The 19,062-nt window shown below is 34.0% G+C and overlaps 1 pseudogene; it reads left to right on the top strand.

The window, feature by feature from the left end:
- Positions 1-3,239: 3,239 nt before the first annotated feature.
- Positions 3,240-15,510, top strand: LOC137742990 (borneol dehydrogenase, mitochondrial-like; annotated as a pseudogene).
- Positions 15,511-19,062: the final 3,552 nt, after the last annotated feature.

Genomic DNA, 19,062 nt, shown 5'->3' with positions numbered 1-19,062 from the left:
TTTATTGCATTTCTGGATTGTTTAGTGCGATGTTTTTCCCACCATGAATGTAATATTCCTGTAAATTCAGTGACTAAGAGATCAACAACTTCTTGTTGATTGAGATTATGATTGGTAACATAACTATTAGCAACCATAGACACATGTTGTAATTTTTTTTAAATTTCTTGTTCGGATAAACCATCTATATTCTATTCATAGAATTTATCTGCCGACACTGAGAATTGACTTTACAAATTTCTTTCTTCAAATTGAATATCAAGAGGTGTTGGCCTTGCATACCAATTTTTGGTAAGACTGGTTGGATTTATTTTGCCTTTGTTTGTTATTCTTTTTAATTCAAAATTTTGGAAAGCTTCTTCCAATTTTTTTATTAAGTTACTGCCTTTTGATTCTAAGTTTTCAGAGGTTATTTCTGATTGTGATTCTTGGTGTCTTACTACATTAATGGTGATTTGTTCCCTTTTTAATCCCTTTAACATTTGGTCTATTTTGTCACCAGTAGAGTTTGTTTTTAGAGCTATTTTACTGGATGAGGCATTTGGGAAGTTTACTGGGGGTTTTTCTTTGGTTATGGTTTTTGGTTGTGGTAGTATGTTTATGTTACTTTCAATTTTATCTAATTGTTTTCCTATGACAAGTATCTTAGATCCCACATCGCCCAGGGGAGTGAATCTTGTAAGCCTTATATGTATATTCTCATCTTTACCTAGCATGAGGCCTTTTAGGAGCTCACTGGTTTCGGGTTCCGTCGGAACTCCGAAGTTAAGCAAGTTCGCGCAAGAGCAATCCTAAGATGGGTGACCCACTTGGAAGTTCTCGTGTGAGTTCCCAAAAGCAAAACCGTGAGGGCATGGTCAGGGCTCAAAGCAGACAATATCGTGCTACGGTGGAGTTGAGCCTGAGATGTGGTGGGGGCCCAGGCAGAGATGTGACAATTTGGTATCAGAGCCAATCCATGGCCGGAAATGTGCCGACAGGACGTCGGGCCCCTAAGGGGGGTGGATTGTTAGATCCCACATCGCCCAGGGAAGTGGATCCTGTAAGCTTTATATGTATATTCTAATCTCTACCTAGCACGTGGCTTTTTGGGAGCTCATTGGCTTCGGGTTCCGTAGGAACTCCGAAGTTAAGCGAGTTCGCGAGAGAGCAATCCCAGGATGGGTGACTCACTCGGAAGTTCTCATGTGAGTTCCCAAAAAGAAAACTGTGAGGGCGTGGTCGAGGCCCAAAGCGGACAATATCGTACTACGGTGGAGTCGAGCCCGGGATGTGGTGGGGGCCCAAGCCGGGATGTGACAATGTAGGCTTTGGTTTGTGAAATTGTTTTGTCTTATGACTGGTTTAATCCTTGCATCTTCTTTAGGGATTTTATAAGGTGTGGCTGTTACTTGTGCATTTGAGGTGGTGATTAGTATTGTTTCTTGTGGAGGGTGATTCAAAGAAATTACTGTTTTGTCTTGTTTGACCCAATTTTCTTTTGTGATCACTTCAACTTTCTTTTCTGATTCATAATATTCTTTAAGAAATTATTGTTTTGTCTTGTTTGGCCCAATATTTTCTTCTTCTTTGATGTCAACTTTTAATGATTTCCAATGTATTTTAAATGGCTTGCTTAAAACTAATAATGGTTAGTTTACTTCAAAATCAGGACATGTTGGTGAAGTTGGCTCTTCTTGAGTTTGGATAGTTTTGGTTTGGGCTTGGCTTTCGTAGCAAGGGTGAGCAACTTGGGAGTTTGTCTAAACTTATTTGAGTCTAATATTTATTAAATTATTTATTAACTCTCGGTCATGATCTAATGCGGTTGTTGAAGTTGATCCTGAAAAGGAATTTCTAACTGGTTCTTTGAACCTAGTTGATTGACTTAATTCTTGATGTTGGACGCTCGACTTCCTAGCTAGAGTGTTGAAATTGATTTTATATGCACCATCAAAGTATTGTTCTATGTTGTCTAGGTTGACTAAGTTGTTTTGAATATCAACTGGTTTACTTTCATTAATTAGGAACCAATCTGATGGTAAATTGATGTCTGACCATTTGCTGGTTTTGGGTATTTTGATATTGGCATTTTCTTGATTACTTTGGATTAATAAGGTTTGTTCTCTGGGACTTTTAGCTATCGCTTGGAAGTTCATGTTTGTACTTGTAATAGACTTTGAAAATCAGAGCTCTGGTTGGACACCTTCCAATACTTGATAACCACAGGTTTTTATGTTTAATGTGAACACTTTTAACATAAGTGGATTTGTTAGGCTTACTGTGAGGTCTGGGAAACAATCAAAATGGATTGATCTGTTGTATAGGATTGACTCAATCATTCCAAGAATGCTATCACTAAAGTCAGTCAATCTTTCATCTTGGAGACATAATAGGATAGAGGTGTTGAGACCTCTTCTTGTTAATGGTTTTACTGCGATATGTACAAGACCAATGTGGTCTTTTCTATGAGCTCTTATTTGTTCTGGTGTGAATAGTTGACAAGTTTCATGTTCTTTATCGACATCATAAGCTTGCTCAACTATTCTTACATGGTGTTCACTTCTAAATGAAGCGAGTGATTCTTATAAAAAAAAATTTACTGGATACTTTGGGGATATTCCATTCTTCAAAGTCAACACTTTTGTCTGATTGAAATTCTAACTTTTGTTCTTCATTTACTATGTCTGGGACCTTATTTAAATTGGGTCTAGAAGTAGTATTGGCATATGAGTGTGTGTGTGTGTATGCGCACGCGCTTAATATGCGGATGCATATTATTATGTTAGTCTCTGATGAGACTTGTGACAATATTTGATAATATCTTTAGATCATCAGTGATCTATTTTCACCACATAAACCTATTTGATAATAGTATTTGATTTTCAATGAATGATATACTCTGTATTAATATACATTTGATATATTGAACTCTAGTTTTATAACAACACAAACCTATGTAATTTGTCGTATTTATGTAATTTGAAAAAAGCATCTACACATAATTATCAATGATAATCAACCAAATTGAAGAATGATGATCAATCTGTGTTACTATTTGTTGTGCTGGAACCTCATTTGCACCAATAAAATCAATGCTCTCATAGTGGGAAATCTGGTGGAAAACTGTTTAGGGCAACTTGCAAAGATTTGGTGTTAAACCAAAGATTAGTAGATCAGCAGCAGTTGTTAAATGAGTTTCCGAGGCTTATAGGACAGAAAAATTATTTCATCTGCAGTTCGAAAGTAGAAAAAATAACATGAATTCAAATAATATCCTCATCTACAGTGTTTCTGAACATACAACAACACAGCCAAAAACTCCACAGTCTATTGTCAGAGAAATTGCCATGTCTTCAACCACAGTGTCATCGTCCACTTCACCATCTGTGACAACTGCAGAATCACATAAAAGAAAAAGGAAAGCAATTCGAAGACCCCATTTTACCAATGCTGAAAAAGGGTATATTCTACTTTACAACCTTTGTGATGTATTTGAGATGGCGAAACATAAGAAATCTCTTAAATAAACTTGCAAGAGCTTGATGAAGTTCCAATCAAATTATTTAAAAAAAAAAAAAAAAAAAAAAAAAAACTCTCCAACTGGTGCAAAAGTGGATGCTATTCCGCCAAAGAAAAACTAGGTAACCAAACTTTACCCCTATTTTTTTTTTTTTTCACAATATAAGTCTATTAATATATAAATTTCATAGATGTGTTTCAATATTTTATAGCCTTGAACTGAACTCGAGCTAGTCTGAACTCTTGAAAATTTAATACTTGTGTTTCAGTACTTTATTTTATTTTACCTTTGTATAGGTCATTTTATCAACAATTCACAATACAAGAGGAAAATTTTTGTTGTTCTGCTAAAGAACGTTCTCATCCCTTATCATTGTAAATAGAACAATGTTTCCTAATATTTTTTGCCATGTAAATAGCACTGCAGAACTAGGACTCCCCATTCTTTTTTGCATATGAACAACCTAGTGTTTTGTAATCTTTACGCACAGGTTCTAATGTTGATCAAAGTCTACTACTCAAGGGGAATGTATGAACCCAATCATTTTTGTATGTGAATGGCCAAACATTCTGTGATCTTTTGCATGTAAAAAATGTTCTCGACATTTTCAGTAAAGAATGCTAATCTTCTATTACACCATCTTTTATGTATTTCTAACACAATATACCTTCTTTAAAATAATAAAAAAAGAGTCATTAAGAGAGATATTATAGGAGTCCTTTATTAGCAAGAAATTATATTGTATTGTAGTCTTCCTTGTAGAACAAGGTTTGTATGTGTTCATATCATAAATTCTTATTGGATAATAAACAACAAAGTATTGTAGGTATACAATTCTACTCTGTTATATGTTTCTAACAAACATGTTATAGCATTTTCAATCCCGCATCAATGCGCAGGTCAAACTTTCTAATTTGCTTCTACTTGTGCGATGTGTACTACTTCTGTATACAATTTCTTTAGATGCAAAGAAATCGGCTTGACAGCTGTCTGCATGTGAATCCGTTTGTTAATCTCTAAAACTAAAACAGGGTAGGCGTGGCTTCTACCAAGGAGCACCTTTGTTTTGATTAGAAGAACGTAACCATATTTCAAATGCTTTTAACCAGAATTGTTACATTTTTTTTTAAGTTCCGTTACGTACTGCTATAGTTCTTTGTTTATCAAAATTGGTTTTGTTTTCTTCTTTTGGAAATTTGTCCTTTGCCATCCAGATTTCACAATCCATATTTTGTGTGTTACAATTAACAATAATATTTCTACGACCAGTCTCATGTAATTAACGTCATTGACAGAGAAATATACCATAGTTATTTTGGCAGGGTGTTTGTTGAAGAAGTTATCCCGTTTGGTGCTTTATTAATTGCTGTTTATGTATTTATATGTTTATATTTTTGGCATATACTATTAGAAAAGCCGGAAGGAACCAAGTTATCATGACTGAAACAAGGATGGGCGTAGTATATCTGTCAAGGATATGATTGCTATCTTGGAAAGGGGACCTCAGATATCAAAGACCACTTTGCTATATCGGTTGCATGAGAGAATCCAGTCCGACCTATCGCTTAGTCAAATTAAAAGAACAAAAACTCAAAGAGTTCCCATACATCAATCTGTCTGAAGGGTTCTAATGGCCTTACAGGGAAGCATGGAATTGTAAAATTTGAAAATTTCTTTACAGGTATGGAACGAGTAGCATAAAAATAAGATCTTACAAGAGCATCCCCAAAGGACTAGGCAATTGTTTTAAGGAAAATTCTACTTTTGTTGGCTGATGTGGCATTTTGTTTAGTTCATTTAGTTGATGAGTTTGTATATAAGCGCGAGCCATTTCTTAAGTAAAGAATTCCCTTTTCTATTTTTTATTTTGGATAAGACAATATATTTACCAAATGAGGAAATCATAATTAAGTGAACTGAACTCAAATTTGATAAGGATTGAACTAAAAACCTCTCACTTACAAGGTAAATACTATTAAACGTGGTGGTAAGTGGCTTCATTCCTCTAATTTAAAGGAAAACTTTTTGCAGAAGTGACATGCATTCGTGCTATTTATGTAGTTTTGATGTTTTTCAGCTGTTGATATATTTAACGGTGAAGGGCAAAGTGAGATGCCACAAATGAGTCACGGGAGATGGGTCATGGTTAGACCTGGCATTCGTGTCGTGTTTCTCGTGTTCGTGTTGTTTTCATGTCATACCCGATAGCTTAACGGGTCGTGTCGTGTAATACCCGTTAAAGTAAACGGGTAATATGACCCAACCCGAAATCAACCCATTAATATTTTCAAGTAATATGACCTGACCCGTTACCCGTTAAGAAAAATATATTTTAAATCAATAAAAATGAAAATGAAAAACATAATTTGACCCAAAAAAATGTAAAACACAATACTAAATTAGTATATGCATACTAAATTTCGGAGTTAACCCCTTAATGAAAGTTGTAAAGCTTTTCATTACGAGTGATTACATTTTTCACACTTCTAGAATAATTATTATTAATTTTATTAATTTTTCACTCAAATAAATAACATTGTTCATGAGATTTGGAGGGTTTTAAAAATCTAAACAACCATGTAACCTTGCTAATGGAACTCAAAGTTTACATGTTATTCCTTTTACAAAATCCTCAATTTTCATAAATCATCATGACATAAGATTTTGTGGTATATATCCACTTCTGTCAATATTTTAAATTGATGATCAAATTAGTTTATTGTATTCATATAGGATCAAGGAGTGTAGCTGTAAAAAATCATCAAAATCAGAGTTAAAATAACCGTTAATCGTGATTTTTCGTTTATAACCGTCGAAATATTTTGTCTCGTTACTTGATCTCTGAATGTTTGTTTTTTGCAATTTTTGGCGTATGCGATCTCGAAGCATATATAAACAAGTTTGACGGTTGGATCATTGAAATTAGTTTCATATGATGCATATCCCATCAAAACGATACATTAACTAACACTTAGAGTTTATTTATACTTTCATTAAGTATAACATAAGATTTTGTGTTATCCACTAGTGTAAATATTTTAAATTGAAGATCGAATTCATTCATTGTATTCATATAGGGCCAAGGAGTGTAGGTGTAAAAAATCATCAAAATCAAAGTTAAAATAACCGTTAAATCGTGATTTTTCGTTTATAGCCGTTGAAAAGTTTTGTCTCGTTACTTGATCTCTAAATGTTTGTTTTTTGGAATTTTTGGTGTATGCGATCTCGAAGCATATATAAATAAGTTTGATGGTTGGATCGTTGAAATTAGTTTCGTAGGATGCGTATCCCATCAAAATGATAGATTCACTAATACTTGAGAGTTTATTTATACTTCCATCAAGTATAACATAAGATTTTGTTGTATCCACTAGTGTAAATATTTTAACTTGAAGATCAAATTCATTCATTGTATTCATATAGGATCAAGGAGTGTAGCTGTAAAAAATCATCAAAATCAGAGTTAAAATAACCGTTAAATCGTGATTTTTCGTTTATAACCGTCGAAAAGTTTAGTCTCGTTACTTGATCTCTGAATGTTTGTTTTTTGCAATTTTTGGCATATGAGATCTCGAAGCATATATAAACAAGTTTGACAGTTGGATCGTTGAAATTAGTTTCGTAGGATGCGTATCCCATCAAAACGATAGATTCACTAACACTTGAGAGTTTATTTATACTTTCATCAAGTATAACATAAGATTTTGTTGTATCCATTAGTGTAAATATTTTAAATTGAAGATTGAATTCATTCATTGTATTCATATAGGGTCAAGGAGTGTAGCTGTAAAAAATCATCAAAATCGGAGTTAAAATAACCGTTAAATCGTGATTTTTCATTTATAACCGTCGAAACGTTTTGTCTCATTACTTGATCTCTAAATGTTTGTTTTTTTTCAATTTTTGGCATATGCGATCTTGAAGTATATATAAACAAGTTTGACGGTTGGATCATTGACATTAGTCTCGTAGGATGCGTATCCCATCAAAACGATAGATTCACTAACACTTAAGAGTTTATTTATATTTTCATCAAGTATAACATAAGATTTTTGTGGTATCCACTAGTGTAATATTTTAAATTGGAGATCGAATTCATTCATTGTATTCATATAGGGTCAAGGAGTGTAGCTGTAAAAAATCATCAAAATCAGAGTTAAAATAACCGTTAAATTGTGATTTTTCGTTTATAACTGTTGAAAAGTTTTGTCTCGGTACTTGATCTCTAAATGTTTGTTTTTTTCAATTTTTGGCGTATGCGATCTCGAAGAATATATAAACAAGCTTGACGGTTGGATCGTTGAAATTAGTTTCGTAGGATGCGTATCCCATCAAAACGATAGATTCACTAACACTTAAGAGTTTATTTATACTTTCATTAAGTATAACATAAGATTTTGTGGTATCAACTAGTGTAAATATTTTAATTTGAAGATCAAATTCATTCATTGTATTCATATAGGGTCAAGGAGTGTAGCTGTAAAAAATCATCAAAATCGGAGTTAAAATAACCGTTAAATCGTGATTTTTCGTTTATAACCGTAAAAAAGTTTTGTCTCGTTACTTGATCTCTAAATGTTTGTTTTTTGCAATTTTTGGTGTATGCGATCTTGAAGCATATATAAACAAGTTTGACGGTTGGATCGTTGAAATTAGTTTCGTAGGATGCGTATCCCATCAAAATGATAGATTCACTAACACTTGAGAGTGATACTTTTATCAAGTATAACATAAGATTTTGTGGTATCCACCAATGTAAATATTTTAAATTGATGATCGAATTCATTCATTATATTCATATAGGGTCAAGGAGTATAGCTGTAAAAAAATCATCAAAATCAGAGTTAAAACAACCGTTAAATTGTGATTTTTCGTTTATAACTATTAAAAAGTTTTGTCTCGTTTTTTGATCTCTGAATGCTTTTTTTTTTGCAAATTTTGGCGTATGCGATCTCGAAGCATATATAAACAAGTTTGACGGTTGAATCATTGAAATTTGTTTCATAGGATGCGTATCCCATCAAAACGATACATTAACTAACACTTAGAGTTTCTTTGGGTTAAATATTAGGCGGGAAATGGATGGATATAGGCTGGAAAATTTCCCAAACATTAGGCGGGAAATGGATGAAACTCTTGAAATATTAGGCGGGAAATTAATTATTATAATTTTTTTTATGTGTTTGGTATTTTTATATTACTTGATATTTTTATTTTTAATGTGTTTTATGATTTTTAATATCAATCTTTACCTATAATATACTATAAAAATAAATAAATAAATAAAACTTAAAATTTAAAATTTATATAGAATAATAATAGAATAATAAGTAATAAACAATATATACATATTCATTATATTTATTGCATTTTATAGTAAGTTTTTTTTAGTAGTTTAAAAAATTATAATCATCAAAATAGCATTTTTCTTATCGTGTCGAAACAGGTTACCCGCGTGTCACTCTCGAAGCATATATAAACAAGTTTGACAGTTGGATCGTTGAAATTAGTTTCGTAGGATGCGTATCCCATCAAAACGATAGATTCACTAACACTTAAGAGTTTATTTATACTTTCATCAAGTATAACATAAGATTTTGTTGTATCCATTAGTGTAAATATTTTAAATTGAAGATTGAATTCATTCATTGTATTCATATAGGGTCAAGGAGTGTAGCTGTAAAAAATCATCAAAATCGGAGTTAAAATAACCGTTAAATCGTGATTTTTCATTTATAACCGTCGAAAAGTTTTGTCTCATTACTTGATCTCTAAATGTTTGTTTTTTTTTTCAATTTTTGGCATATGCGATCTTGAAGCATATATAAACAAGTTTGACGGTTGGATCGTTGACATTAGTCTCGTAGGATGCGTATCCCATCAAAACGATAGATTCACTAACACTTAAGAGTTTATTTATATTTTCATCAAGTATAACATAAGATTTTTGTGGTATCCACTAGTGTAATATTTTAAATTGGAGATCGAATTCATTCATTGTATTCATATAGGGTCAAGGAGTGTAGCTGTAAAAAATCATCAAAATCAGAGTTAAAATAACCGTTAAATTGTGATTTTTCGTTTATAACTGTTGAAAAGTTTTGTCTCGTTACTTGATCTCTAAATGTTTGTTTTTTGCAATTTTTGGCGTATGCGATCTCGAAGAATATATAAACAAGCTTGACGGTTGGATCGTTGAAATTAGTTTCGTAGGATGCGTATCCCATCAAAACGATAGATTCACTAACACTTAAGAGTTTATTTATACTTTCATTAAGTATAACATAAGATTTTGTGGTATCAACTAGTGTAAATATTTTAATTTGAAGATCAAATTCATTCATTGTATTCATATAGGGTCAAGGAGTGTAGCTGTAAAAAATCATCAAAATCGGAGTTAAAATAACCGTTAAATCGTGATTTTTCGTTTATAACCGTAAAAAAGTTTTGTCTCGTTACTTGATCTCTAAATGTTTGTTTTTTGCAATTTTTGGTGTATGCGATCTTGAAGCATATATAAACAAGTTTGACGGTTGGATCGTTGAAATTAGTTTCGTAGGATGCGTATCCCATCAAAATGATAGATTCACTAACACTTGAGAGTGATACTTTTATCAAGTATAACATAAGATTTTGTGGTATCCACCAATGTAAATATTTTAAATTGATGATCGAATTCATTCATTATATTCATATAGGGTCAAGGAGTATAGCTGTAAAAAAATCATCAAAATCAGAGTTAAAACAACCGTTAAATTGTGATTTTTCGTTTATAACTATTAAAAAGTTTTGTCTCGTTTCTTGATTTCTGAATGCTTTTTTTTTTTTGCAAATTTTGGCGTATGCGATCTCGAAGCATATATAAACAAGTTTGACGGTTGAATCATTGAAATTTGTTTCATAGGATGCGTATCCCATCAAAACGATACATTAACTAACACTTAGAGTTTCTTTGGGTTAAATATTAGGCGGGAAATGGATGGATATAGGCTGGAAAATTTCCCAAACATTAGGCGGGAAATGGATGAAACTCTTGAAATATTAGGCGGGAAATTAATTATTATAATTTTTTTTATGTGTTTGGTATTTTTATATTACTTGATATTTTTATTTTTAATGTGTTTTATGATTTTTAATATCAATCTTTACCTATAATATACTATAAAAATAAATAAATAAATAAAACTTAAAATTTAAAATTTATATAGAATAATAATAGAATAATAAGTAATAAACAATATATACATATTCATTATATTTATTGCATTTTATAGTAAGTTTTTTTTAGTAGTTTAAAAAATTATAATCATCAAAATAGCATTTTTCTTATCGTGTCGAAACAGGTTACCCGCGTGTCACTCTCGTGTAAACCTGTTAAGGACCCGTTATTAACGGGTTATTATCGTGTGACCCGATAATGACCCGATTAATTATCGTATTGATCCGAAACCCGTTATTTTCGTATCGTTTACGTATCGTGTTAACAGGTCATATAAGAAATTACCAGGTCTACTCATGGTGGCTTTTCTGAAGGCAGCGTGGAATTCGACCTAGGTTTTGGGACAAATTCAACTTTTGACCCCATATTGCGAAGGAACATCACACATGCATTAAAAAGTACCTTCATATTTTTCTGAACATCACTTGTGTGTGTACGTATATAATTTTAGCATCTTTACCAAAAACAAACAACTGTCTTGGCAAAGTCCCATTATTAATGTGTGTCACGTTTCAAGACAAAAAATGAGTGTGAAGTGTTATTTATTTATTTTTATATACAATGATACTTGTAGATGGTAAACTTAAGGATTTCTTATTCTTACTCTACTATCCTTAAGTTTCACCAAAATGCTCATACCTAAAGTTTTTTGTTTATAAATTTTTATTATTATTAAGAGAAGAGGGGAATGATTCGAAACTATTTAAATAATTTAGCCTAGCCGTTAACTTTTTTGTTAATTGATGACATGGCAGAATCTTAGCCCACTAATTCTCACTTTACTATTCTCAAGTATTTTGAAATTCACACTTTTATCACTCTTGGTTGGTTTTTTCGTCTCACTTTCATACATGAAGGTACATTTTGCTCCCAAATTCATACTTATGTTAGCGTAGTAGTCATCGGCTTCATTAAAATTATGACGTTACACTTGACTAGATGATGACTATCATAAACGTGGCACTATTGGCCAAGCGCCACGTTACGCTTTGACTGAACATTGATTATGCAAAAACTTGGTATTGTGGGCCTCTCAAGGTGTACAAGATTGTTCAATCGGAGACTTTGAAATAAGTTCTAGTCAAATTAAAAAATTTCAAAAACTTAAGAGCAACAAATGTTGCCACGTAAAAATAAATAATAAATAATAAAAAAATAAAAAAAACCGAAATCCCTCAAAAAAGTTGAAATTTGAAAAAAAAATTTCGCAAATTTTTTTTAATTGTTTAATTTTTTTTTTTTTTCCTTAAGCCATAGTGCCACATTTTCACAAAGTCATTATTTAGTCAAGCTCCACGTGACGCTTTAACGAAGCCAAGATGCTCAGGCTAACGGAACTATGAATATGAGAGCAAAATGTAAATTTAGTTATGAGAGTGAGACGAAAAAAACTAAGGATAACGAAGTGCGAATTTCACAATACTTGAAAGTAGTAAAGTGAGAATTAGTGGGTCAAGATCTTGTCACGTCAACAATTAACAAAAAAATTAACCGCTAGGCTAAAAGAAGTATCAAAGTGGTAAAAAAATCAAATTTTAGGTATGAAAGTGAGACAAAAAAGGTAAGTGTACGAAAGTGCAATTTGACAAAACTTGAGGATGGTAAAATGGCAATTACCCAAACTTTTTACTTACAAGTGTTTATGAATTTCACATTGATGTATGAAGAGACATTGCATGTACTTATAAGTAATTTAGCTAAGTTTCATATTGCCAATTGGTTTTATGATGGAACATCAACTTTTGACGTGGTATCAAAATAGTTTGTCCCACATGTGAAACTTAACGGCCATGCGTACTCCACGTCATCTGATTTGCGTTGTCCACATGTTAGGTTTGACAATTCGCCACATATGAGGGGTGTGATGAAGATAAATCTCATATTGATGAGAGAATGGACCTTGGTGTGCGAAGTTCAATGGCCACATGTGCTCTGTCATCTGAATTGTGTTGTCCATGTATTAAACTTGATAATTTGTCACACAAAAAATACGTGTTGAGAATAAATTTTATACTGATAAAAGAATGGCCCTTACATATGTTAGGTTCAATTATCGTCCAAGAATAGTTGAAATCAAATTATTATTGAGTGAAGGTACTGTGTATGTTATCTTCTTTTTACTCCTTCCCATCAAAACCACTGAACTTTCGAGATTTGATCTTACCGTATGTTGTCCACTGAAGAAAATAAAATAAAACGGTATTGTGTATATAGTGCTAGGATTGATTTTTTAATATAAAAATGTGGTTTTTCGTTAAAGTAAACAGTACTTGGAGCTTTTCGTTAAAGTTCCCATTTACTAATGTAACTAATGAGCTATCGCAGTCAAGTTTTAATTTAATTAACACCAGAGTTTATTCCTAAAAATTTCTAGTTATGTGCAAATGGCGTTGAACTAAAGTGGCAGAAAGTAATAATGTTTATGCACTCTGGTGTGGGTTTGATTCCTATCGATGCCCTTCTCCCCAACATTTAACAATTTAACCCATATGTTATTGTTTGCAAAAAAAACAAAACAAAAAATTCTAATTATGCTTTAAGGTCTTAGTGGTTATTATTTTCTATACAATGATATATTTAGACTAAGAGTTGGGGGAATAAATTACTTTTGAACTCGACATCCATGATATTTGAATCTAAAACCTCTCAAAATGAATAGGAATATCCTTAGACTTTAGTACGAAGATGCAAAAAATATATTATTTAAATTTGACAAATTATATAGTGATAATTGTTTAAAGACGACAAATCATATGTCAGTTAGTTAGAGCAATGTGTCCCTTTTGTCTAAGGTTGAATTCCTCTTCCTGTAGATTTGTCCTAGTTGATAAAATTCCTTGTACGTTAGAGTAGTTTAGAACATCCCATTTGCCAAAAAATGACAATTTTTCTCTTCATTTAATATTCGGTTCTGAGTAATACTAGGTAGATTAAATTTGTAGATCAAATTAGCAAACCAAATATGTGTCACCAACAAGAAATGAGCACGTGTAGCATTCCACATTGCCCAGGGGAGTGGATCCTCTATGCCTTATATGTATATTCTCATCTCTACCTAACACGAGACCTTTTGGGAGCTCACTGGCTTTGGATTCCGTTGGAACTCCGAAGTTAAGCGAGTACTGTGCGAGAGCAATCCCATGATGGGTGACTCAGTGGGAAGTTCTCGTGTGAGTTCCCAGAAACAAAACCGTGAGGGCGTGGTTGGGGCCCAAAGCGAACAATATCGTGCTACGGTGGAGTCGAACCTGAGATGTGGTGGGGACCTAGGCCGGGATGTGATAGGACGTTAATGAACACTTAAGTAATAATTTTTTTTGTCAACACTTAAGTAATAATTCAATCAACAACTTTCATATTATTTAGTTTATAAAATTTAATCTGGTTTTCTATGAGGTCATTGTCATGAGCAGCATATCGCATCTAGTTTTAAAGATGTTTCTTCTTTTTATCCCTTATGTTTTGGAATTAATAGTTCCAAATTTGCACATTACATTATTTCTTTTGTATTTTTTTTATACTTATTTGCGTTTCGGCAAGAGAACTAAATTTGGAATATGAATAAAAATTGGAATTTCTGAGTCACGATACATCAAGTTCATTGTTTCAATTCATAAACATAACTTTAGAGGTTTCATTCATAACAGAACTTAGGAATTCCAACTTAAACTTCATCTTAACAGTTGTTATAGGTCATTCATTTGTTTCTATTTCTTTTAAAGGATTCAATCATTATCTTAGGGTGTTGTTAAAGCCACCACAAAAACGCTATTTTACATCCTCTCGAGTGTAATTTTTCGCTTATATTTCTATCTGTTTGGAGGGCACATGAATTTTTTAGAGTGCCTTAACAGCTTCCTTATTTTATTGTTAGCAAGGATTCATTACCAACTTTTGTTAGATAATTAGGTACCTAAGCTAGCTTGTAACTAATAAGAACAATCTTTCCTTTAATTAAATGATGTGTTGAAACTAGACTAATATGAGAGTAAAATTATGCTTCAATGTTGAAGGCTTGAAGGCAAAGTGGTACTAATCACTGGCGGAGCAAGCGGCATAGGGGAGTCCACAGCAAGAGTCTTCTCGTAACATGGAGCTAAAGTTGTGATTGCAGATGTGCAAGACGACTTGGGTGAATCTATTTACACAGATCTAAATTCTTCATCCACTTCCTTCGTCCATTGCGATGTAACAAAAGAAGAAGACATCGAAAATGCGGTTAATACAGCCACAAGCATGGAAAGCTAGACATCATGTTCAATAGTGCAGGCATAGGTGGCACATCCAAACCCAACATCCTTGACAATGACAAGGCTGAATTTGAGCAAGTGCTTAGTGTAAATCACATCGGATCATTTTTGGGGATTAAAAACGCAGCTTGCGTGATGATCCCAGCAGGCCAAGGAAGCATAATCAACACTGCTAGTGTTTGTTCTACCATAGGCGGAGGTGCTTCACATGCCTACACAAGTTCGAAGCATGGGGTAGTGGGGCTAATGAAAAACGCGGCTGTTGAGCTTGGACAATACGGTATTCGTGTAAATTGTGTGTCACCATACCTAGTTGCAACGCCGTTGGCGAAGGACTTTTTCAATCTTGATGACGATGACTCCGAGTGCATGGAGTTTATTCCAACCTTAAAGGTAAAGTTCTTAGGCCAGAAGATTTTGCTGAGGCTGCTCTTTACTTGGGTAGTGATTTGTCAAAGTATGTTAGTGGGCATAATCTTTTGGTGGATGGAGGTTTTAGTATTGTGAACCCAAGATTTTGTATGTTTGAGAAATCTTGAGGAAAAAAATTCACTCTAATGCATGAGACAAAAAGAATAAAGTGATGATGCCCAAATGATGATGATAACGTTTGTGCAGTTTTGTTCCAATTGAATAATTTCACACTTTTGTTTACTACGTGACTCATTAAGAGCAGAGAATGAAACAATTTTTTTTTTATTTTTTTTTATTTTTTGCGGCAATCGGCATAAATTTTTATTAGATTTAAATTCAAACGTTTACATTAAATGACATTGCATTAAGCAACCAATATGGTGCATAACAATCCCATCTATGAGAGTCAACTATTACAACCCGTACCTTAATTAAAATAATCTATTTTATTTCCTAGATGTGTGAAATGATTATTTGACCCCTGACTGTGTGTCTTAATTAATTTATCGAGCCTCGACTCAAGAATTTCTATCCTCCTAATTTCTTCAGTTTCATAACTTTACCTTTTGTACATTAGTTTAACGTTGAAATCGAAACTCAAGTCGAGACCCCGAGGACCAAATTGTTCTTTGCAACTTAGGAGGGCAATTGGGTAATTTCACTTAAATAATTCTTAATTGGGGTGGGGTTATGCCCACATCCGGCCCACTCCTCTCCTTCATTTTTCTGAAACCTAACTCTAACTCTCGACAATCTCCCCCTATCTAAGCTCCGAGAAGGAACCCCCACCATTCCTCTCAATTCTGACCAAATCAACCCTCAAAAATCTGAACCTCGAACCCTTAGGACATGAGCTTCAGCTCTCTCGAACTCCATCTCAGGTATAAATTATTTTCCCTTCTTGGTTGTGAGTTTTAATCCATCTGTGATGAGTATTATGTTGAAAATCTTTGTTTTGAATCTGTGCATGCATGTCGTCCCAACGACGAATTCCGGCGAATGTCGTTGAGTTCGAAACTAGGTGGTGACTGTCTTCTTGGGATTTAGCTCGATTTAGACTTTTAATGTATTGTTCGGCTAACCTAAGCTTGAATTCGTGGGTTTAACTCTCTGCATGCACCCATTCTCTTGGTCTCAGTTTTCGACTATGAACCCCGTGCATTTTCCTACAAGTTTGAAGGTGTTGGCACTCGAACTCCTTTGAACACTATTCTAGGTAACTAGATATCTATTTGCATGTGAGTTTTGAGCTAGAGATCGCTATGTATTGACATGCATATTCTCTACCTACTATTTCCAGATTCCGGCGAGTTGTACCAAGCCCAAACCATTGAATCCAAGAAGGATTCAATATCTCATCGTCCTTAAAGGGCCGTAGGTGAGTTCTTGGTGATTTTTAGGACATGTTTATACAAATTTTGGCTTCGAAATCATTGAAATTGAGCTCAGGAAGCCCTAAACCATATTCTGGTCTTTATTTGTAGATTCCAATAAGTCACCGGTGATTGGCGATAGTGGACCTTTGACGATGACTGTTAACTTTAAGGGTAGGGACTGAGATTTTGTTAACTTTAAAGAAATCTTGTATTGGAGAAGGTATATTCCGTTAACCCTATCTAAATTCACCGCACCGGCGCGTGGCTTTGGCTACGGCGAGTGAAACGTCTACTCGCTGAACTGCAGCATCGAGTATGACGATGCGTGACACCACAGCAGTGGCACGTGGTGGTGCGTGGCTGAAGCACAATGGCACATGGCGGTGCGTGACAAACCCTAGGTTTTTTGGTGTTCTAAATTGCATAGTGCCCTAATCCCAACCCAGATCCAACCCTAAGCCTAGACCTGTTTGACCTGGTTTGACTCGGACCCATGACTCGTTGACTTTGCCCCAGTCTGACTGTTGACTCGGTCAACGTTGACCGTTAACTTGGTCAACATTGACTGTTGACCGTTGACTTTAACTTTCGGGTTGACTTTTCGAGTTTTTGTCCGGGACCTCTCCTAGGCTAATTTCGAAATCCTGGACCTGTTTTTTAAGTCTATTTTTCCAAATTCAATCGTTTAAGTAGAGTTTGACTAAATGTGCCCTTTATGTATGTAGGTGCAATTAATAGCGGCAATTTCGTTATTCCTTTTTGGTGCGGCTTTGCACCAACGGTGTACGGTGAGTAGACCCATTCTAAAAATGCATGTTTTAATAGTAGAAATGCATACATGGAAAAACATGATTTAACAATTATGTTCTATGAAACGCTTTGAGATAACATGCTTACTGAGAATAGTTTGAATTATTACTATTTTTCCCTTAACCCATGTTCTTATTGAATATCCGATGGATGATGATATGATATTTAGAACATGTTTGAAACACCTCTTTATAGTGTAGATGATGGATGACTTTATACTATGAAGTTGCCTTTCAATATATATATGTTTAATGGTTTTGTACTTACCTAGTGGTCCCAATTCCGATACGGGATAAAGGATAGATTCCGGTCTGTCCCGGGCGACGGTTATGGTGTTGGCATAGGGCCTGAAGTGTTTTTCCTTTGGTTATTAGCACAGGGACGGGAAGCCGACATGGGACCTGGGGGTAATTTTCCTCTGACTGTTTGCTCAGAGACGGGGAGCCGGCATGGGGCCTGGGGGTTATTGGACATTCACTAGTGATTATTATATATACAAGTTATGATTTGAGACATTGCATGGCATGCTAGGTTTTAGAAAACCTATGTTTATCATGATATATATGTGTTTTCATAAAACCCGGGTTGATAACTGTTTTAGTATTTATATATTAACTTAGTCCACTCATGTTTGTTTTGCGCCCCTTCAAGACCTAGGAACCAAGATTACGGTCTGAGTTACAAGGCATTCCCCTACCAGTGATATCTTGCTATATTCTCTCTGCTTCGGCAACTATTGTAATAACACTTTTCTATCTTAAATTTTCGCATGTACTCTGTATTATATGTATGCTCTGAACATGTCATGCAGTATATTAATATTAAATTGTTAGCAGTTGAACTTTAGTATTGTGTTATTCATTCCTATTGCATGATTAATTCCAATATTTATGCATGTGTCACATGTTCGTAGATTTTGCATAAATTAAATGGCTTGTGTCACCCTTAGGGTGTCGGCTAGCACGTGACCATCCCAATGTCCCTAGGATATCGGGATCGAGGCGTGTCATTTCGGTCAGATTTATATTGGTTAACAGTGCATGAACTAGGCCATCAAGCTTAGGTCCCACATTGGCTATAGCTTTAGCCATAATAAAAAATTGCTTAGCCATTTCATCCTCTAGTCTTGCCCTCTTGCGACCACTATTTGATATGTTACTTTCTGCATTCCTTTGTTATTGGGTATTTGGTACTGAGAAAGAAGTATCAAAATCATTTCCACTTTCATCCTCACCTTCATTTTGATTAACATTGGCATCTTCAAGTCTAACTTCTTTTTCATCGTCATCCGCGTTACCAACATTTGCACCCACAGCACGATCTTTTGCATGAATCTCTCCAAAACTGTGGTAGTGCGGAAAAGGCTTATCGTACAATCCACTTGCATCCTTTTTACCCTACAAACAAAAAACACAAAATACAAGGCACGTAAGAAAACTATAAAACAAAACACAATCAGATAAAACACAAAATACAATTAAATGTATGTGC

Source organism: Pyrus communis, chromosome 8 (assembly GCF_963583255.1).
Source record: "Pyrus communis chromosome 8, drPyrComm1.1, whole genome shotgun sequence".
Lineage (NCBI taxonomy): Eukaryota > Viridiplantae > Streptophyta > Magnoliopsida > Rosales > Rosaceae > Pyrus > Pyrus communis.
Note: the sequence above shows the minus strand (reverse complement) of the source record. Positions and strands in the feature narration are given on the sequence as shown.